This window comes from Numida meleagris, chromosome 3 (genome assembly GCF_002078875.1).
Source record: "Numida meleagris isolate 19003 breed g44 Domestic line chromosome 3, NumMel1.0, whole genome shotgun sequence".
Taxonomy (NCBI): domain Eukaryota; kingdom Metazoa; phylum Chordata; class Aves; order Galliformes; family Numididae; genus Numida; species Numida meleagris.
Window position 1 is genome coordinate 43,293,986 of NC_034411.1, and position 22,368 is coordinate 43,316,353.

General features: G+C 40.3%; 1 protein-coding gene and 1 long non-coding RNA gene across 11 annotated transcripts in view; both read left to right on the top strand.

The window, feature by feature from the left end:
• Nucleotides 1–21,404, top strand: part of LOC110395970 — a 37,086-nt gene extending 15,682 nt beyond the window's left edge. Inside the window, exon 2 of the long non-coding RNA XR_002436715.1 lies at nucleotides 1–21,404. This exon is cut by the window's left edge and continues 13,678 nt beyond it. This is a non-coding gene — a long non-coding RNA (uncharacterized LOC110395970).
• PDE10A (phosphodiesterase 10A) overlaps nucleotides 1–22,368 on the top strand; it is a 361,041-nt gene that overhangs the window by 70,265 nt on the left and 268,408 nt on the right. The window lies entirely within an intron of this gene.

Genomic DNA, 22,368 nt, shown 5'->3' on the forward strand with positions numbered 1-22,368 from the left:
GTTTTACTAAGATGCTGAGAAATTAATTCTGTTAGCAATAGGCAGTCCATATAATCAGTATATGTATTAGTTCATCAGTCTGTGACACTTGTTGGTCCACACGGAACGTCGTAAAATTTTACAGAATTATAAAGATAGGTCCCTGTCCTGGACCAATTCAGAATTATTTGGCAGTGAGCTATGGCACCAAATCATGACTGAGAGTTTTGGATATAGCTGAATCAAATGGTGTAAGAGAACTGAATGTACGTTACTTCAAGTATGCATATGGCTAAGAGTAACCATTTAGAAGTAGAGTTATTGTCTTCTAATAATTCTCCAGAAAAAAAGCAGCTGTGGAGTTTTGTATCAATAAATCAGCATTTCAGCAAAGCTGTTGCATTATTCTACATGGATTGTACCCACATTCTGCTTCCTACAGGAACTACTTGGAAATTCCCGATGACGAATATTTCCCTTAACACCGAACACTTTTTAGAAGAGTTAAAGGAATGTAGTGAGAGACAGAAACAAGGAATGAAAGATTGTTTATGGAAGCTAGTCCCTTTCGTGGACCTGTTATATTAGCCCAAGTTATAAAGTAATATATGTGGTGAGCTTACTAGAAAGGAAGTTATCATTTTTGCTTAGGAATATTTTATCCACGTTTATAATAATTCCTGGACTGAAAGCCACTCCTCAGTTTGCTCATGCAGTAAAGCAAATGGTGGCAACTCCCATTTTAGCTTCTGGCAAGTGGTCTTCTGCCCAACACATGCTTTCATTCATGTTTTCACTAGATACCACCGATGCACATCTCTGTGAACTGGGGAAAACCTCAGTTTTCTCTGGTCTCTGAGCTTCTTTCACTTTGAGTTTTTAATCTAAAACCAGAGAAATCAATTTTGCTGTTGCTGTGGAAGCCTAGCTACTCATTCATATGACCAGAAATACAAAAATGAGGTTGGAGGGGAGAAAGGTGATGCAATACGATTTCCTTGACTTCCTGAAAACAGGATTTCGTTGTGCCCAAATTTTCAACTTTTATTTATAAGGAAAATTGCTTGAAGGTCCTTTCCAACCTGAGCAATTCTATGATTCTATGATTTCATCAAAGTTTTCCAGCCTATGGGAACTTAACGAGCTTCATGGAGATCTCAAAAAGAGTTTTCCGGATGCCAAAATAAATGTCTGACTTCATCATTCCCTGGGAGGAGAGCCTGCTGAGCTCTCCTGCAGCAGGAGGGTGGGTCTTTGCACTGCACTAGGATCTTTGTTGACTCTATGAATCCGTCAGCAAAGTTTTGGAGAGAGATGATATACAGGACTGTACCTTGCTCTAGGAACTGCCAAGAGAAGCACAAAGACTCCTTCCTATAAACAAGACGTGATACACAAGTTCTCTCTTTCTTAGCCAGCTCAACAGCTCGGAGGCCATTCCCTCCATTAGGTGACAGGGATGGGGGTGAGGGAATGTTCTTGCATCCTCCAAAGCATATATTAGAAGAGTTTAAAATAATGAAATAATGTTTTTTTTTGCCATAGTCAGGCTTTGTTTGCCAAACCATTAAGTCTACGTGGTAAGTAAACCTTACAAAAATGTAATACATCTTCTGCACATTTAGTAGATGTTGGTAGAGTTATCCACTATAGGAAGTTACATATCAAACTGTACAGTTTAGAGCCTGTTCTGTGTACTCAGTGAATCCCAGACATGTTTAATATTTCTCCCTCTGAGGTTTAACAGCGTATAAATAACATTTAATAAACAACCTTTAACTTTAAACAAATGTATTCAGATGTATGATATCTGCTCAAATCTCATGTTTTAGGAACACTTGTAAATACTGAACTCATTAAATCTAGCAGTATGTCTTTAATTTACATGCATTCAGTTTCTCCCAGCAACATCATTTTCAGTGTCACAGCTAAGGATGCATTACTTGTGTTATGAACTGCTGTTTCAAAGGTGAGCAATTTTGCAATCATGATTTGCAGATAATTTAAACTTGCACATGAAGTTCCTGCCCAAGAGCCATTTTTTCCCTAAATGTATTCAGAGAAATAGTTTATTCTTCATGTTGTTATAGTGGAAAAACACTGCCACAGTGCTTTCATTTTTTTGTGCCTATAAGCACAGTGCTTTAAAATACAAGCATGTGAGATATATGCTAGGATATTAAGCTACTTTTCAACTAGAAAACTTTTTTTCCAAGTCCCAACACTGCACCCCTCTGATCATTTTCATTTGAGATCCCACCACCCAATATTATCTTTTAATTATCCATCATTTTTAATATTGCCAAGGATGGAGCTCTTACCATTGTCATTTAAGATTGTTTGTCAGGTTTCTGGAGATCTCTGACTGCTCTAAATGCAATCCTTATCCTCCTAGATATTGATCATTTTCACCTGTGCTGACTTAGATGGACTTCGGGTGCTCAGCTGCTGTTAGCATTTGCCTTTGTGTAGTATTCGTTGGTGTGAAGGTGTAGAGCCTGCTCAGAATAATTGGAAATGAAGGAGAGGTTGATTGACAGTTCATCAAAAATTCTCTCAAGCTATTGGAGATACTAACACCAGCTTCAATGAGTGTTAGGCAGTGATTTCTTGATTATAGACATATCTGGAGATCTTGCAATTGCTAACCTCAGGATACAGATATCTTCTTGAGTATTGCTCTAATGCGTATGAAAGGACATTTTGAGTACCAGTTGCTTATCACTTCTGTTTCAGTAATGTGCAGTGTTTTTCCTGTGATTATATAAAAAGGGATTCGTTAGCATTTTGATTAGATTACCAACAGTAAGAGTCTGTAATTCAGAGACAAAGACATACAGCTCCCATACAGTCGCATAGTAGCTTCCCAAACCACTGACTTATGACCCTTTTTAGAATGCAACATACTGTGTATCTCTTATTGCTAATGAAATTGTTAATGGAAGTCTAAATTCAGTACCCAGAGAGTGTCAAGGCAGCCTTACTTCATCTATTCTGTTTGCTAGTGGTTAAGGTAAAATGTCTATTCAATGTTTAAAACTGCCCTTCAGTTGCTCACAAAAAGGGGAACTGTTCTCAGTTCTATTTCGTGTTATCCACTGCCTGCTTTGCATAGAGCTTCATGGGTAATTAGGTAGGAAGATTTTTTTTATAGTCCCTGAACTACCTATTCCTTTAGGAGAAAATTGAAGGCAATAATTTTTGGTGGATTCCAGCTGGTGAAAAGTCCCTTGCCCAGACATAGCAGTGAAGTGTTACTAAGTTCTGTACTTTGTCTCTTTTGGTTGAAAACCAACCAAAAGCTTTCCTGGAGAAGTTCTCTAGAGATGCATGAAGTAAGCAATGCTCTAAAACGAAACATTAATGCCAGTATGAGTGAAATGAGTTAGCAGGCTTTCACCTAAGGTGCAGTGGTAGAGACCCTGCTATTAATTGTTCAGTTGGCTGAGTTCAAGATGAGGTGAAATTACCCAAGGGAGTGGAGTCCATGTCCAGTTCAAAACTCCAGCAAATACATTGAGTGCATAAGTTAAAACGCTCCCACAAGTGGTGCTGCTGGAGTAAAATCTGGGATTTCCTGGATTAGTTGTCACAAAAAAAGTACAGTGGGAATTCTGATGTTTTGTATAACCAAAAATGGAGCACTCGCTTTTCAGTTTAATATTTTTAGGTTTTTTTCCTCTTTTTAAACTTGAGTCAAATAATTCTGTCTTATAGCAAAACATAGGCATGTGTAATAATGTGGAAACAAAACACTTCATCATTTCTGAAATGAATTATTATGGTTAGAAAATATTGAAAGGAAGCCTTTCATTGTTGAGGGCATTTTTTCCTGGTCAAACGTTTTCATGAAATCTGACCTGAAATGGGAATGGATTCCTATTCGTGCCCTCCCTCCTTTCCTCTCAAAACTGTAGGTTTTGGCTAACTGTTTATGAAAAGAAAAATGGCCAAGGCTGGCTGTGCTCTTCATTTACTTTTATAACCTTTGTCCTCACTGCCAAACAAAGATTGGTTTCATAAGTTTCTCATTGGTGTCTTCCACTTCTCAGACCCTTAGAGGTCAAGGATCAGCAAGTAGGTGGGAGGAAAGCAAAACTAGTTCAAAGGAAGAAAAGTAAATGTAAATCTAGGCTAGTTATGTGGGTTTTCTTCTTGTTGTGAAAGGGCTGAAATACTTCACCCCAGAGATATCAGGCATATCACACAGTTGCCACAGCTGGAGGAGTTATTCAGCATTCGGTGATTTGCTGAAAGTAGTCAATGTGGGGCAAGCACAAGGCAAGACAAATTTGTCTCAGCCTCTTTCACTGAAGTTATGCTAATGTGTTTTACCTCACAGTCATGGAAAGCTGCAAGTGAACTCCTCGCATGCTCGGCTGACATCATTGTGTCCTGGTCATCAGAGAGGAGGATCTTCCACTGGTTAAACACACTGTGACCTTCAGGGGTGGTGTGAGCAAAGGCCACCACTGCAGCGGGTTGGAGAGTTTTGAAATAAACCCAAAGGCTGTGTTTTTCACACGTTCTTTGTCCTCCCACACTTCAGCTAGATGTAAATACAAATGAAGCCTGCCTGTAGCAGTGGTGACTACTGCAGACCAAGAAAAAGGAATGAAAAGACATATTAATTTATTTTGCAGCATCAAGGATACAAGCAGCATTTTCAGCTCTTTGCAGGCAGTGATCACATTTCTCCTGTGTGCTCGTAGCTTGTCTTGCTTACTGCAGGTCCTAGCTTGAGCCCTAGCAGCTGCGGAACGCAAAGGGCTGTGCGTGAAGCATCTTGATCAGCTCCCAGCTGGCTGCTGCTGCTCTCCCAGCCCCCTCCGAATTACCAGGGCTGCCGCCTGGCTCAGATATGCTCAGGGTTACGTATGTGAGCGTCACTTCTGTAACTGTAATACAGATAAGAATTTACCAGTGATCTTGAGAGATGTTCCTGACCTGACGTGTGGGAAGGCATGTGACAGCAGGATCCAGTGCTGCACTACCAGTGAGACAAACAAACATGCTCACATCCAAGTGGTTGCGTTGCCTCGTCAGACCTAGCAAACTGACGACATCATTCAGATAGTCTTTCTTTCTAGAAGTTTCAGAGAACTGTGGGCTAAGAAGAGTTTTATGCGGACATTCTCAATGTTTCTCTAGTTTCTATGGAGGTTGCCCTTTGTGGAAGGAAGGGAAGGAGGAGGCTGGCCAGAGGCAGACCCTGAACAAAATGGGAGCTGCCAGGTAAAGCTGAGGAAAAAAAACAAAGCAAGCCTAATTTCAGATCTGCAACATTTTCCCTAGCAAATGTGTGTGTCTGTTTCATAATTGATTCATACTTATCTGGAAGACTGTCTGATGGTTTCCATGTAAAGGAACTTCTGGGAATGGATTATCAGTAGGCTATGTGCAAGGAGGTCAAGCTTTGTCTCTGCAGGGTGTGAGAGCAGCCCCTCCTCTGCTGACATCAGTCTCTTCTCAAAGAGTTCTGCTGTTGGCATGCTGTATTCTCCTGGTCTACATTCACTGGCAGGAGGAAAGGGGTGGAAGAAGGCTAAAAGATGCTCTTCTTTATTATACCAAGAAGGTGACTGTGAAGGATAATCTGAATGCAGTGTCAGCTGTGGCAAACTCATGGGTCAAGGAGGAAAGTGTGTGAGAAATAGAGGGTATAGAATCATGTATCCATGATGATGATAAATCACATTCAAAGACATGGTCATCTGAATGCAGATAGGAGAGGAACTAGCCGAATAAAATCAGAGAAAAGGAGTAGATTTGGCAGTGTGTTATTGCTAGCTGCCTGCTGCTGGGGCTCCCACAGCTTTGTGGCTAAGGAAGCCCCTGGGGGTCCTTGGATCCAAGTGTGGTGGGATGCAAGTTCTCCTTTAATGCCAGGATATGGGGTCTTAATCCATTTCTGTGCAGGATTTTTTTGTTGTTGTTCTCCTGGCTGGTGATGCCATTCCTAAAGTAATTCAAGTAAATGAATACAATATGTTTGGTGAGTATCTTACTGTAATTAAGATTCCCAGTTGGGTTTCTCATTTAAGCAGCAGGATGGTCTAGAGAATTAAATTAAAAATTGGGAACGCTTCTGTCCTAATCTCGCTCTGTGGAGTGATTCATGTTGCATGCAGGGCTTGTTCACTAAGACCAACGCCTCCAGGCTTGGGTGCCTAAAGATAGGTGCTTGGATTTGCATTTAGGCTCTCAAATGAAGACTGTTTACTTTGCAGAGGTGCAGCTCCCTGAGAAGGAAATGAGTTAGTAGGCATTTGGCCTGTCTGGAAGATGAGCCGCGCTTTAGGCACCCAAGCAGTAACTTTACCCTTTCAGGGGCACAGTTCACTCAGGTGAAAATAGTGACAAATGCTTTGCTGCTTCACAAGAGGAGAGTGAGGCTGAGTTGCTGAAGCTAGCGCTGCAGTGGCATTTTGGAAATAAAAAAAACTGTTGGTGTGTATGTGCCTGACAGCAGTATTCATAGGAGAAGGAGCATAAATTTATGATGGAGAAGAGAATAAAGGCAAAAGAAAACTTAATTCTGATTTTCCTGACTTAATTGTATGTTTAAATCTCAGCCTTAATGAGAGTCTAAATCTCCATCAATTAGTAAAGCTTTTTCTTTTCTTTTTCTTGCGCAATATGGAAGATAATGAATAGTCAAGTGTGATTTATAAGGGGAGAAAATCTACCAGCAGGGTTTGCTGAATTAAGCAATTGAGTGGCATTCCTGTGGAGTGGTTTTACAATGTCACTTGAACCCCATGGTTAAGCAGTTTCTAGGTAACTGGAGGCAGGTCTGTTTTCCATAATATATTGACTCAGCCAGGGACTGAAAACACACACACACACACACACACACACACACACACACACACACACACACACACCCTCAAACCTTGCTGTATCCATTGCTGCGAAAATAATAGAGCCTGTTTAAGACCTTGTGCATATTTTCATGTCAAGCAACTTTTAAGTGGCTTGGTATATAAAGAAAAGGGAGAGTTGCTTGGCAAGTTGTCCCAAATCATACATGCTTCTTGATACAAGGAATTTGCGAGAGAAAATGTATGCTCTGTTAGAAGTGCAAGATTCAGAACAAGATGAGAATTTTGTTTGGCTCCAGAACAGAGCTATGGGGGAAGCAGGCAATGAAGGAAGTGCAATAATAATGAACACAGAGGGAGGAGAAATAAGCCTCGTTGTGAGAGGACAGAAAGATGGTGTGAGGCTGATGAAAGTGGGCACAGGTTGGTAAACACGAGGGAGTCATTATGGGAGGGAGCGAAGGAGTTGCTGGAGGCTTTGGGAGGTAGAACTTTGTGCTTAGTTTGGTGAAGCCCCTGCAAAGGGTTGGAAGGAAGTTGGAGATGGCAGCAAAGCACAGACAAAGCCAAACTATAAACAAACTGAAAACTTTTCTTCAAAGTAGTGCCAGATGCTTCTGGCAGTCCTGCTGGCTCACGAGTGCTGGGAGTTCACGACACTGTTTGCACTGTCTATATTATTCCACGGATGATGCTTAGAGGAGGGAAATCCTGCCAGGCTGAATGACTGTTTATCCTAGACTGGTTGTAGGACACTACATAAGGAGGAGTTTATCACCTTTTGCCATAACAGCCAGGATGGGAAAGTTAAAGAAAACTGCCTTGACAAATCAATTTTGGCCTCTGTTAGGGATGCAAGAAGCTTAGGCTGTGTATGTGCAGTAGTTAAAATGAAAGGGAAATGCAAGCATGTTTTTACTCCTTATTCAGTCACTTCTCGCTGTAGGCAAGCTGACGAAATGTTGGATGGCTGCATTTCCAATAAGGAGGGAGCTGACACCGTGTCTGTTGTACCATCTGTTTACCAGCCATCAGTGTACTGAAGAGGAGCTTCAGTGAGGAGTGGGAAAACTTCCAGGGTTCACAGTTGTGTTTAACTGCTTGAATGCCAGCAATGTGAAGTCAACATGTTGGCAAGCCTCAGGTTTTCAGAGCTATAACTACTGCACATAGATTCTCCTTTTCAGCTAGCACAGCTTTTCTGCCAGCATGCTTTTACTCGCTGCTGTAGTGGAGGAAACCTGGTCCTTTCTTGCCAGGCTGCAGCAGGATGCTTTCCCTATCTGTTTTTAAACTGCTCTGTGCTGAGAGTCTGTTCCCAGTGGAGAAAAGAAACCCCACAACCTTGCTAACAGCAGTATCAAGAATAAAGGCTGGAGAAGAAAGCTGTTTTGCTATGCCTATTGGTCATCTCCCCCATACAGACAAAGCTTTTGTTGATGTGGCATGCTGCTGTTGTAGCAATGCTGGAATGTCAGTAAATAGTGAATTAGTGGTGTGAAATTACCAAATACATAATAACTAAAAGCTTGAAAGAAGCTAGCAATAGCAGTTCAGCTGTTCCCCCCTGGTTTGCAGTTCTGCTTTTAGATTGCAACAAGCAAGCTCCAGTGAACTCCTCAAGTCACTTTTGGATGATTTCTGTTTAGTTTCTTTTCTGTCAGCTTTTCCCACTCCAAAGCTGACAAAGCCTGGTGGCTGGTAACAGTCTTGAGTTGAAAGCTGCAGGTCCTCCACATCCCTAGGGATGAGAGGTCTCTGTATCAAAGCTTTAGAGCAGGAGGAGGTATAGCATATGAATTTTCTAAGTAAAAATTCTGACTCTGTAGGAGGACTAGCAGAATTAGCTTCAAGCTGATAAAGATTCTAAACCCAGGAGGATGGTACTGACTACCTTTGCTTTTTGAATACTTAATTTCCTTATTAAGTCAGTGCAGCTCAATTATTTTTGCCTCTGTCTTTGAGTGTCAAAACTTGGGCAGGCTGTTACAATGAAACTTGGAGGGAAGTTTTCATTTCTTGCAAAACTTTTTAGATATGGAAAATCCTCACCAATCCTTGCAGTTAATTTCACTTTCTTTGAACACCATCTTTGTCAGGTGCAAGGCTATGCCTTCTGCTTTTCTCTAGTCTAAATTTCCTTAATGCCTGTTTACCCTGGCTTGTAGATGGACCATGCTACAGATCAATTCTGTTGATCCATTAGATCCAGATAATTTCAGATACTGCAGTTCTTCCTCCTTGCGTATATCTGGACCGGTGATCAGGACCCATCTGTCCTGCAATATCTGTGGGGCAGATGTGAGCTCATTCTACACGAAAAGCTGTACAGTGGCACTTAGTGAGCCACTGTGCCCCAGTTAATAGACCTGTTTGTGAGACAGGATGTATGTTTTCTGCTTGAGATTACATTAAGAGAGCCAAACATCTTCTAGTGAGCTCAGGACTGAGCAGAGCGATGTTTATCAGCAGAATAAATTGAGCTTCAAGTGATGGCTACATGGTATCATTTACTTTAGTAGTACGCTGAGACCTGATATTTTAAAACAGAAAGTACATGAGTAATAGTTCCTGAGGCTCTGCCGTTCTGTGAAGAATAAACCAAACAGGCTTACAGGTTCTCCTCTTTGTTTTTCCTTGGGCAACTGTAACTCCTTTCCCCTCTGAGGGAGGCCCTTTTAAACACTGGAGCCCTTTGATCCTTGCATGCACATGGTTGTCTTCTGGCACTGTCTTAACAACTCTCAAATGCTTGCAGAGAAGAGGCTTTTTTCATGACAGTCTGTTTCCTTCTTGCTTGTATCTCCTTGAAAGTCGTTGTAAACTAGTATATACAAAGTGAACGTCCACTGGACAAGGTTTCTTGTGCTTGTTAGTTATCACAAATAACGCTTGTCTTGCAGGTATTAAACAAAGCACAGCATTCACACAGAGGAGCTCCTGCTCCTTCCCAACAGTTTCTGTGGTGTCCTCCTTTAAAAAGAAAGTAATATTTATTGGGATTTGAGATCCTTGCCTAAAAACAGTAACTGAGTGCTTCTCCACCTCCCAAGGCACGTTTAGTTTGACTACCAGGCTTTGCTTTGCTATGGAGTTTGTATAGCTAGCCACTCAGCACCAGTCAGCAAGATGGCCTATACTTATGATTTTGCTGAGAACGAAATGAAAGAAAAACAAAAGAAAAACTTGACTGCAGTCTGTTGTGAATGACTTTTTGCTCTGTGCTATATGTAATGCATCTCCTGTTAGTGTAATCTTTTTCTTCCTCAAGGAACAGTTGGAATCTGTTTTAAAGGCCATTGTTCTTGGCAGCACAGAAACATATGACTTCTGTTCCAGGTCTTTGGCTTCACTTCCCAGCTTGCCCTGCAATGATCAAGGAACGTCTTTGTGCAAAGCCTCATACCATTGCTCTAGCACACGGGTTTGCCATACAACACATCTCACAGTGCCAAACCATGGGAGTGTGTGAGTTGACAGATCAACCAGAATAAGTTCTAAAAATGCCCTATTGATAATTATGGGCTACTGATTTGTGTATATATTATAGAGGAGGATGATTTTCTTTCTTCCTCTGACAGTTATGTATACATTTGAATACTGACTTACGCTGGATAGTACAGAAGAACTGAAACCAATTCCTGGAAAGTACCCCACCCATTCTGTTAGCAAGTCTTCAGCTGATGGGAGAGGAGTTTCTGCACCCACGTAGACATGGCATGGTAAATCAACTGAAATGTACATACACCATTCAGCATTTTGCCCAGGGGCAAAGTTGTAAAAATTGTCTTGAGGGATTCACTCTCCATCACTGATCACTTTTGCACTAATCTTATCTATACATGTGTGGAAAAATGGATGGAAAGGCAAGAGACTTGGCTTCTATCTTCTCAGCTTATTCCTGGTGCCTAGCATGTCCTCAGAAGCTCATATCTCCATGTCACCTGCTCCAGGAAACTGCACACCACTCCTGCAAAGAGCAGCCTTTGCTGGCCTGGATCCCTGCCATGCTCACTGATGTACAGTGGTTACAGGGGAGCCATGTGGTCGCTGGGCCCTCCTCAATCTGCAGCACTGCTGCGACCTGTTGTTTCCATGGGGCGTATGAGATACTGCAGCAGCAGCAGCAGGTAGGGGATGTTGCAGGCAGGTGGGAGCTCCCATGAGGCAGTGAGGAGCGGAGCAGGGAGGGAGAGGCAGGGACATAGGCTGCAAATCTGACGCAAGCCCTGCCTTGCTCTCCTCCCTGCCCCCTACCTTGATATTTCATTGCTGTGGTGTGTTTTGATTCATGAGCTTTTTCTCAGCTTGCTGCTGAACTGGGTGACTCAGAGCACAGTTCTATAAAGGCTTTATTAATGGAGATTAACGTCAGCACGCACCTTTTGTTTGTACATGGCTCTTCTTTTCTCTTCACCACCTCCCCTCCCTAAACTTCCTGTCTTGTAGATGTTTGAATAGTAAGCATCTCTTAGGAGAGACATGACTGTGTCCTTGCCCCTTCCCTTGTTGCCATGAAAGTAGGCAGGTTTCCAGAGAATGGAGTTCAAGTGCCACCAGCTACCTCTGATTAAATCTGAAGAGCAGACTACACGTAAGCTGAAACCTCCTCCATCGTGAAGGACTGCTGCTACTGTCAGAGCTTGTGCTAAAGATCTGTGATAATGTTCTGCCTCAGAGGGAAGAAGAAAATACTGTGGTTTGGAAAGGCAGCCCTGGGGCCTGTCCTGTGTTCAAAAGGGTCTGGGGGTATTTTAGCCAAGATGTTACAATCGGCCAAACAGAAAGCTGCAGATTGCAGTGCCTTGCAGTGTAAGAATGCCAGTCAGCAACTTGAAGAGTTGAAAGAGGATATCTGAAGGGGACCTGATGGTATTCTGTGCTGGCATGGCTTCACGTCAAGTATTGTATGTGATTTGGAGCACCGTAATATAAGAAGGACATAAAAATATGAGAGAGCATCCAGAGGAGGGCCACGAAGACAGTGAAGGGTCTGGAGCAGGGCAAGGCATATGAGGAGTGGCTGAGGTCTGAGGGTTTTCTGAGCCCAGAGCAGTGGAGCTGAGGGGAGGCCTCATGGAGGCTGCAGCTCCTCACAGGGAGCAGAGGGGCAGCAATATGCTGAGCTCTGCTCTCTGGTGACAGTGACAGGATCCAAGGGAATGGCATGGAGCTGTGTCAGGGGAGGGTCTGATGGGAGTCAGGGACAGGTTCTGCACCAGAGGGTGGTGGGCATGGAGCAGAAAGTGATCATGGCCCCATGGTCCTGGAGTGCAAGAGGTGTTTGGGCAGTGCTCTCAGACATAGGGTTTGAATTTTTGGGTGGTGCTGTGTGGAGCCAGGAGTTGGACTTCATGATCCTTGTGGGTCCTTTCCAACTTGAGATATTCTGTGATTCTATTATTCAGTTTCCCTACCAAAATTGCATAGTGGAAGTACTGACTTCTACTGTTTTGGAGCAGAGAGAAATGTAGCCAGCTTGTCATCACTGCTCTGCTGTGTGATTCCTCCAGTTTGCTCATGTTGATTCCTGGGGTGGAGGAGACAATTCTCTAGTCTAAAGGAGGGAGAGGCTTTGGTTTTAGTTTAATCTGTTTCATAGTGTCAAGAGAAAAAATTAAAGACTGTGTAGCTTTTGGAGTTAGTGAGGGCACTTGGAATGAGATCTCTTTGTATGGTTAGAGATAGCTTAATTTTCTAAAAAATGGCCTAGCAAACTGTAGCTGAAAGCCACTGTCGTGCTAAGGTGCTTTGGCAGTTTGTAGCCAAGGTGTTTTTTGTCTTAATCCAGCTCGGATAATTCCTTCCTTAGCAGCAGAAATATCATCACCACTTGAGTCCTCTTGGCTATCTTAGCACCAGAGAAGTGCAGTGGGAGCCGCCAGTGCTCTATCTTTCCCCAGTGATAGCCACTCCAGGTCAGTTGTGAGGCACTTTAGATGAGCAGCAGGAAGAAGACTGTGCTTGGTCATTACATTTACTCTTTCTGAACTGCCAATCCAACACTCTCGTTTGCACTGGCTTTTGTGTTATTGTTATTTTTTTATATTAAAAAATCAGTAATAAAAAATTATATGTCTGTACCAAGTAAAATAAGAAACAGGATACTGCAGGAAGTAGGTGAGACATAGTTCATGCTGTGAAGTGTAGCCTGTTTTAACAACCAGTCAAGTGAAGTATTGCTACGTAGCAATCCAAAAAAAGCAAGGAAGGAGTACTGCCACAGCAACATAGATTATGCTTAAGCAACCCAATTAAAAAGAAAAGAAAAAAAAAAGATCAAGTGAGAGAGCAGCTCAATAGGACTGTGTGGTTGATGTTCAGAGATGTAAAGTAAACAGACCTGCTTACAGTGCGTCAGAGGGAAACTAGATAGAAATGCTAAAAATGAATAGTTGAGGCTGGATAATGTGCATGCAAACCAATTGACAGGCATGAGTTCAGAGAGCTGCTTGACCACTAAGTCAAAATAAGCATATAAGGTAGGAATGAAAAACTGAGTGGGAAATATATGGGTATCATGTTGTCTGGAGACACTCAGGCCCACAGTCTGTCTCAAAATGAAATGGTGTCTTTGGGTGGCCTCTAAAGGGAGAAAGTAAATAAACCATAGGTAAATAAGCCACAAAAGTGTATTTCAGCCTCTGAGAATGCTTTGAAATCACCACCAGAATGTTGCAAAATGGCTACTTGGGCCTTTTGCCACAGGTCTGCAACACTTGTGAGCATGCCAACTGGACAGCAGGCTTTTGTGCTAGACAGGGACAACTATCAAATTACCAAAATTATGAATACAGCCATCTAATAACTGGCAACAAACAAAATAGCTTCTTGAGTCTTTTGTCCCTGAAGTTCAGGGTGAGGCATCCAAAATTTCTTGGAAGTATTTATGTGGTTGCCTTGTTCTGTTGCTTTATTTCTGATGCTTTATTACTGTAGGTGTTCCTTTCTTAGCATTATAAAATTCTGTGATATGAAGATGAAGAATTTGCTCTTTCAGTCTGAAAATTGAAAGGGTAGGAAAATGGAGAGAGAATAGATGCACAGAAGCCTACTATTCCATTTTTGTTTCCACTGAACTTTTCAAATCAATTTGAAAATTTTTTTGTGTGGAAGTTTTAGCCCATTCCTTCTGTAAAGCTACATGGGTATAATCATGGGGATGATGCACGAACTGCCTCTAGATTTCTCTGCACCAACATTTTAGCAGCTCCTGAAATTTTTTCTTGTCAAGACTCTTGATACTTGATTCTTCAGAAGATCTCTTTGAATGAAGGATAACCTCCAATGGGTGTTTTTTTTTGTCCCATTACTTAAAAAAAAATTCTGAAAGTCTGTAATTGTGTATAGATACACATGCAGATAAGATGAGAATGTGTTCTAAATTAAATAGAAAATAAACTCTAGGGGTACATGAATGGGGTGAAAGGTGTAAAATGAAATCTGACCAGATCTCTTCGGTGCCTTTTTCTGGGGTCATATAATAATATAATAATTCAGATTTGGACTTCAGGAGGTCCCTAATCAAACTTCCTGCTCAAAGCAGGGTCTCAGCTCTCAGATGAGACCAGCTAGCTCAGGGCTTCATCCACTGACTGCACAACCCCTCTAGACAACCTATTCCCATGCTGTCATTGTCTCTATAGCTATTTTGTTCAAAAGCAGATTGTTCTTCTGAAAAATAAATGTACAACATATTTACACATTCTAATGAAAATGTGGCAGTTAGCTTAGCCCTGGGAAAACAGCAGAACAGCACGGTAAGGGCAGATAGCAAAGTCAGTGGTTGCTTTAGACAACTGACTGGCTAACGTTTTGGTAGAACCTGGGAATAGACTTGCTGAACTTAGTTTTGGGAGTTGGATACTAGATTTTTCAGCATTAAAAACCTGCACGTTACATAGTCTCATGGAGAGATGCAATACTTGTTACTGCAGTGGTAATTGGTAGTATCAAATATTTTTTTATCTTGGTCTTCTAAATACATTCAAGTAGATCCTTTTGTCACAACATTTGAACCAGCCCTTCCAGGGCCTCCATTCTAGCACTTCTTCAAACTGGCCTAGAGATACATGCATTGTGTGCACTTCAGTTGAAAACAGCTGCTAGGAATCTTCATCTCTTTGTATGATTTTCTTTTCCTAATAGGTGATTCATGTATCTGTAAATACAGGGAAATATTTGTACTGTCATCCTTTGGTGTTAGAGCCAAATTATGAGAGTGATTCCTTAGTCCATTTTTCCACATAAGGCAGACACAGAGTTCTCTAATTTGTGTCTCAAGTCTCTAACTTCCATTTGCACTGCTGCGGCTCTTTGGAAAGACATTCAGAATTGACTTGCAGGCAGCAGATGATGAAGAATTCTCTGAACTTATTGGTAAGATTTTGTAGTGCAAAACTGTCTTTGCTGTGAAAACTTTACTCAGATGAGTTTTCAGTTCTGTAAACACAGTCTTTCAAGGACATTTTTACTAATTCTGATTTTTACTAATTTCATTTCTATGAAAAATAGGGTAATTTTGAAATTGTCATGAAAATGCGTCCCATTTCCTGTTGGCTTGTTTATCTCCTCAGTACCATGTTTTGACAAAATGCTGCATGAAAGAATTCAAATATTTCATGATGTTAGAAACTAAAAGGAGCCAGTAATAAGTTCCAAATATTGTGTTTATTAAAATGAAGCATTTTATTTTCTCAAAATGCAAATAAAATAATTGTAAAATGTTTTGATCTTTTATTTCCTATTAGAAGAAGCTGTTGCAGCAAGGCAGTGAAATGCCGCCAAATCAGTTATAGATTTTACTGGAATATGCACAGAAGTGGCACAAGCTTCTGTAGGAGAAGCAGAAGATGCACTGAAAGAAGTTAATGGTTTTAGCTTTATATAGTTTTTTTTTCTACTACTAATTTTTTCTCTGGCTTTCCAGTTTTTTCATGTTATGTTTTATGTTTTCTTTCTCTGGGTGCTTACTGTATTATTTCTTTTTTTTTGAAAGTAAACAAGAACAAAAAACAAATGCCTGAAAAAATCTAGTCAGTAGTGGATGATGGGAAAATAAAATTTGAATGATGTGGAGTTCTTTAGGAGTATTCTTCCTTAGTGATTATGAAAATCAGATGGCATAGTCAATTCCAAAACTGAAAACATGACTAATGGTAAGAAACACTTGATATTCTGTATGAGTACCTGTAGTGCCCTCCTCCACTCTCATTGCTCAGTAGAAAAAAAATTATTTTAATAAGGTTAGTTACAGCATTTCTTCTGGGATACATACCATGACTGCTTGAATATTGATAACAAAAAGGATTTTTGATCTTTAAATATCTGGTACCACTGATTGAAACTCAAAGTTATAAGTCAAATCCAGACTAGGTTGTGACCATCTACACATTGAAATTCAGGTCTGGGACATGCATTAAAAAATTGAATGTTATTAGAATCTGAGAATTTGACACAATGTAATGTAATATATTAAAAAAAAATTATACTATGATAATCAGTATAGAGGGTAAAATTCCACGCATCTACCAAGGCTCAGATCCTTTTCCCAATGCATTAGATAGTACTTTTGTAAACTCTCTCATCCTCACACACTGTGAACAAGTAAAGGTAAATTTTTAGAAAGATTATCTGTTCAGCCATTTTCAAGTGTCCACCCAAAGGCTATGGTCTCCAGTGCTGTCTTTTGTAAGTATCAAGTTATTCAACAAGCAGAAAATTCTTCAGAAATTCCATCTATGATGTAATATTTAGTGTTCTAAATGGGTCTGAACATGCATGGATTTGCCGTTGGACAGATACTGAGTATAAAATGCTTCTGGAGCTTAGAGATGATTAATAGTTAATAAGTAGCTTGTAACAGTGGTCTGGTTATGTACTGCTGGTAGGGAATCACTGGCTCTCTCCAAAGAAAGTTTAGTTTCTCAGAGTGGCCTGTCTGCAAAATAACTGAACAGGGTACAATAATTTTCTCATTCTGGTGCATTCACTTCTTGATTAAATTCTTCTTTGCTGCTTAAGAAAAATAAAAACAAAGCTTTCATGAGAATTTTATTAACTGTATAATATAGCTATGCTTTGTATTCAACTATCTATCTTAATATTTTAATCATGAGTGTGAAAAAATGTTTGAAATTACTTGGGAAACTTGTCAGTAAATTTCCCTGAATAGTAAATTTCTCTGAAATCTTAACATTTCATATATGAGAATGCGTTGCACAAAAGCAGAAGGCAGGCAGGAAATGAAAAAAAGCTAGTGGAGATCCTTTGTTTAAAAAAAAAAAAAAATTGATTTGATGTCGAATCTGAAGCAGATGTAGGTTCAGAGTGTGTGTAGTGACCTGGAAAAGGAGCTGCGTGTGGGACTTCTACTTTGGGGAGCATCAGTGAGCTGCTTTATGTTGCACAAACACTTGAAATATTTTATTTTTTCTTATTGTTTTACTTCTTTTTTCATGATTTCCTTTCAACTCAAGAACACTAAGATTTTTTTTTTCTATTTTTACGAGGCCTACTTGGAGGGTATGGGCAGTAGAAAGACAGTTGGAAGGGCTGATCTGAAGGGCTGTATTATTGAAGAAAGATATATTCAAGTTATCAGAGGTAGAAAGACACTGATTAAAGCACTTGTCTGTGTTTCTAAGGTACAAGTTTTATGTGATCTTGTAAAAAGAAAAGTTCTCACCAGAAGCTGAGGGAACTAATGCTTGATAGTATTCTTTATTCTGTCTCATTTCTTAAGCATCTAATAGCTCAGTTGAACATACTTAATAAAACTTGTGGTTTTTGTTTTTAACAATGGTGGAAAAAAATGGAAAACTCAGAATTACACCTCATTTTCCAAATATGTTTCAAAAAATGACTTTCGGAGAAGTGGTATTATCTCATCGTTTCTTGTGTGCCTGACTATGCTTTACTCAGATTTCACTGTGTAAATGTTGTCATCGGCAAAGGAATTTGGGGCAGCATGAAGAAAATACTAGTCCTGGTTAGGTAAACGTTCATTGTGTGTGCTATATGTGTGTTTCTGATATAAAATGATTACGCAACAAAATCTTCTGCAAGTTGTAGGTAGAACTGAATATCTCCATGTAATTATTAAATAAGCATATTATTAATTTAGTAGGATGCTTTTGTTCAAGGAGATGCAAGTTCCTTGAACTTGAAATGCATTTTCTTTATTTTCATTTGGTAAGCCATGAAGAAAACTTTGTTAATGCTTTTAGAGTATGCATTGTATTTATTAAAGGCAAAAAATGAATTTTCTAGGTGATTCTGTTTGAGCAGTTTTCTCAGAAAACAGCTTTTGGCCTATGTGGATTTCTGTCTCCACAAATTATCTGTGAACTACGTCTCATGTTTGTAAACATCATCTTCCAAAACAGCTCCAAACTAGGCCTCTCAGTTATTTGTGATACTCAGCGTTAAGGTATAGGCATGAGTTGCTGTTATCTTTCTGCTCTCTTGGAGTTCAACAGTTGCATTTGTGTTAAAAATAATAATAATAATACAAAATTTTGGTTCCCTGCCCACCTTCAGCAAAAATCTACAAATTAATTGTGTTCTTTTTCTATGTTGTATGATTGTGTAATTAGTTGGTGATATTTTTAATGGATAAAGCAGTATAAATGTGCTTTTTCTGGACTACTAGGATAAGAAACTTATTTTCTGCCAGTGAAGCAAGCTGATTTCATTTTGAATATGAATGTATGTAGAGAGAAAGTGTAATTTTGTACAGTATTTCTATACAGTCACTTTCTGGACCGCTGAACAATAAAAGCTGAATGAGGGTGAGAGATGTTAGGAAAGATCATTTATATCTAACATAGGAATTGAATATATGCAGCTTCAGAACTGCTGATTTTGGTGCTGAAACCAAATACTTTCAGTTAGGTTACTACAGTAGAAGTAGTCTTTAAATGCAATGTTTTAAGCATTTAAGAATTTTGTTTGTTTTTCTGTTTCAACTTGGGACAGCACAAAAAAATCTACTTAAAAAACTACTTTATAACGCTATGCTTCTTTTTATTTGCAAATACTTCCTGCAACAGAAATATGATGGCTTAACTTTATTTCTAAATACCTAGACTTGAGAATCTAGGGAGTAAATATCTCCTTGAGTTTCTCATCATTGTCAATCCAAGTTAGTTGTTCCAACTTTGTCTATTTCCAGATGGTTTTGGTATCCCTTTCCCCCTTTCATCACTAATTAATTCTGACAGCTTAGGTATTGTCGATGTTAATTATATCTAGACCATAAAAAAGGGCTTAGCCTTTTTGTGGGTAGGTTTTTATCATTATTGCTGATGTCTGGTGAAAGCATTAGATTACACTGCTTACAGTTAACAACAGGTGCATATTTCTTCATCTTTTTGTCCTCTGGCCTGTGTTAGTTGTATGTCTTTTATTACTAATTTCTTTCCCTGTGGATAGCAGAGTAAGGAGAACTAAGCAGAAGGCCTCATACTGCAGTAATAGTATCACACGATGAGTAGTTTTGTGGGTACTGGGGAAACAGAGTGTAATTTCTCTTGAAATGTGTCTTTGTTTAGAACTGTCATACTGCTTGATAGTGGTGCTCATTAATAGCTCCATAGAGCATTCTGTAGTGGCTGTTCTACCCTGCAGAAAATTAAAAATTGTTAGAAATTTCTTATCAAACTGGGGCAATAGTGCTTTTTTTTTCCCTCCCGTTTCTTTTAATGATGGTGGCAGATGACATCCCTTACAAAGAAATCCTAACCTTATGATTTGGTGAACGTACAGGTTGCAGGCATATCAGAGTAAGACTTTACTGAAGGCTTGCCTCAAGTTACCTCCGTACTGCTAAATAAAATATCTCAGGGCTAGTTATATCCCCTTGGCTCTGAGACCAAGTGGCACAGACTGCCATGTCTGTGTTTCATTGCCCCAGGCCCTGCATCTGATGTGAGCCTTGTGCTGCAGCCTGCTGGTCCCAGGACATCATCAGATTAGTGCCTGAGTGGTGGTTTGGGGGAGGATCTGCTCTCAGGTGACTTCTGGCACTTTGGTCCACATTTCAGCCTGCTAGTTTTCTAGCAGAAGGCTGAGGTAGGGCACTGCGTGCCCTGGGCTGTGGCATGAGATGTTGCTTTGTAGTTAAAAGTTTGCTAGGCAGTGCTGGAAGGCTGTGGTGCAGAGGAAACCAAATACAGTGCAGGCTTGCCTACACTCTCCCCTGGGAATTGCCTCAGTGTATGTTCTACCCCAAAATGTGCTCTGTGCTGTGCTAGCTGGCAGAGACCGCAGCTCTTCTAAAGAGCATGCCAGTGATTAAGGTAGCACAGGGGATCAGTAGTCCCATGCTCAAGCTCACTTCCTGGTCTTAGCTAGTTTGTCAGTATAGACAGATGTAAGAGTCTCACCTCTGTGGTAGATTTCCACAGGGTCTTTGCAAATAGTCTCTGGAATATATATTCCCTTCCCAGTTGGACAACATTTCCTTCCCTGGCTGACAAGAAGGGGAGCTCTAGCCCCTTCCAGTGCCAGCATTTGGTTGCCTCTGCGGTATGGAGAACACCTGGTTCTTAAGGGGGATCCTAACAGCTAAGAGAGATGAGAAGATACTCCTGGGGGCTAGGTAGGGATGGAGTATCTTCCATTCAGAGAGCTAAGTCAGTCCTAAGCCGTGACTAAGTATCTATTCTCACCCCATCATTCATCTAGCATGGGGTCTACTCCAGATGAAGCCTTGATGATTTTAATATCTTCACTCCATTCTGGAGCTTCTCCAGTGATACCTGTGGCATGGAGGTATTCTTCCCTCACTGTATAATTGCAAAAAGGTTGAAAATTGTTGATTAAGGCAACCATCAGTGCTCAGATTCCACCCAGACTTCTGTATTTTAATGACTTTCAGCAAAATTACCCCAAATTATATTCTATAAAATTCCATGGCATGTACTCACCAGAGTGCATAATTGAACAATTCAAAATGAAATGCTTAAAACTTTGTCACACTTTGAAATAATTGATATTGGAGAAAAATGCTTGAACAAGTGCTTTTTGTCATGAAAGTAGAGCATATGGGTGGAAAAATTGCATTATGTTCTGAGTAAAACACTGAGTGCATACTGTTAGGACTGAGATTTACTTATTAAGTTTGCAAGTACACTTAGGAGGAAATCCAGTGCAGTGCACTGAAGAATAAAGAAGATGGAACTGTTTGGAAGCAGGAGGGGTTACAAAACCTGTGTTTTCCTGCCTTACAGGAAACCTTTTCTTAGAGGACAGATTCTGTGTTTGGCCTAGAATAATGAAACACAGCTTTTGATATCAAATAGGGCTTTGAGCAACCTGGTCTAGTGAGAGTTGTCCTTGCCTATAGCAGGGGGGTAGGAACTAGGTGATCTTAAAGGTCCCTTCCAACCCAAACCATTCTATGATTCTGTGATTCTATAAATAGTGAAAGATGATCCAGTACAAGGAAAGATGGGTTGGTTAGACATTAATGTAACTGTAGCTGGTGACTGTGTTGATGTCACACGAGGTGTTTTACAAACTGCATGTTAGAAAAGGGAAAAAAAAAAAAGTAAGAAAGGTAAAACATCCTCTCTCTAGTAATACTTCAAGTTATTAGTTTGTAGACCTGAAGTAGATACACTAAAGTTAGCTCTTCTCTCTCTCACTGCAGTTCTAGGATTTTTAGTGCTTTTTTTAGTTTTGGTTCTGAGAATTTAAAATCTGAATCTCTCATTCCCAAAGGTATTCTAGAATCATCCAAATTCCTGAATTCTACCACAGAGTTATGTTTATTTCCTTTGTTTCTGTTGATTTTTTTAAAAATTCATTCTTTCTCATATACAGTTCTTTTTTACTTGGATTAATATAGAAGCTTTTATTTTTAAAGCTTTTGTTGTGCCTTTCACATAAGAGACGTTCCACATCTTTCTTTTGCCAACCTTCTGAGGGCAAATGTAATCTTTTCAATCTGTCTGCCCAGTGGCATGGGCAGCAAGATGTCAGCTTTCACATATGGAGTATGAGAGTGTTGTGTGCACGGTAGCTTGGGCTGTGCCTGGCTTCCTGCACCATGCAGTGCCTTCTGAGCCAACCCTTCACCCTGTGACAAACAGGCATGGGGGTCACACAGCAGCAGAGGCTGCAAGGATGCAGTACATCCTCTGGCATGCTCCTGTGCTTAGAGGAGCCTGGCTCATAGCTTTTTTCCCAATTAGCTGTCCATGACATTAATAAAAGGCATTGTGTTTGAAAGGAGGCTGTCAGATGTGTCTAAGGAATGAGCAGAGCTTCTCTGAATGTCCGTAGAGCACATACCCATCAGGACAGCTTACTCAGTGGCAGTGCAGCCCCACTAAAGCAAGGCAAGAAAAGACATACTGTAAGCAACTCCACCTCTATTACATTGCATTTCTAAAGCTCCTTGGAGAGATGCAAATGAGGGAAAAATATCTTGGATGATTTCTAGAATTGTAATTCTTCCTTTCTCATAGCTCTGTCTAAAAAGTAGGGAATTTTTTGGATGTTTTCAGAGTTAGATCACAGGTGGTGACTATAGGGCCATTAGTCTGGATAGTTTAAT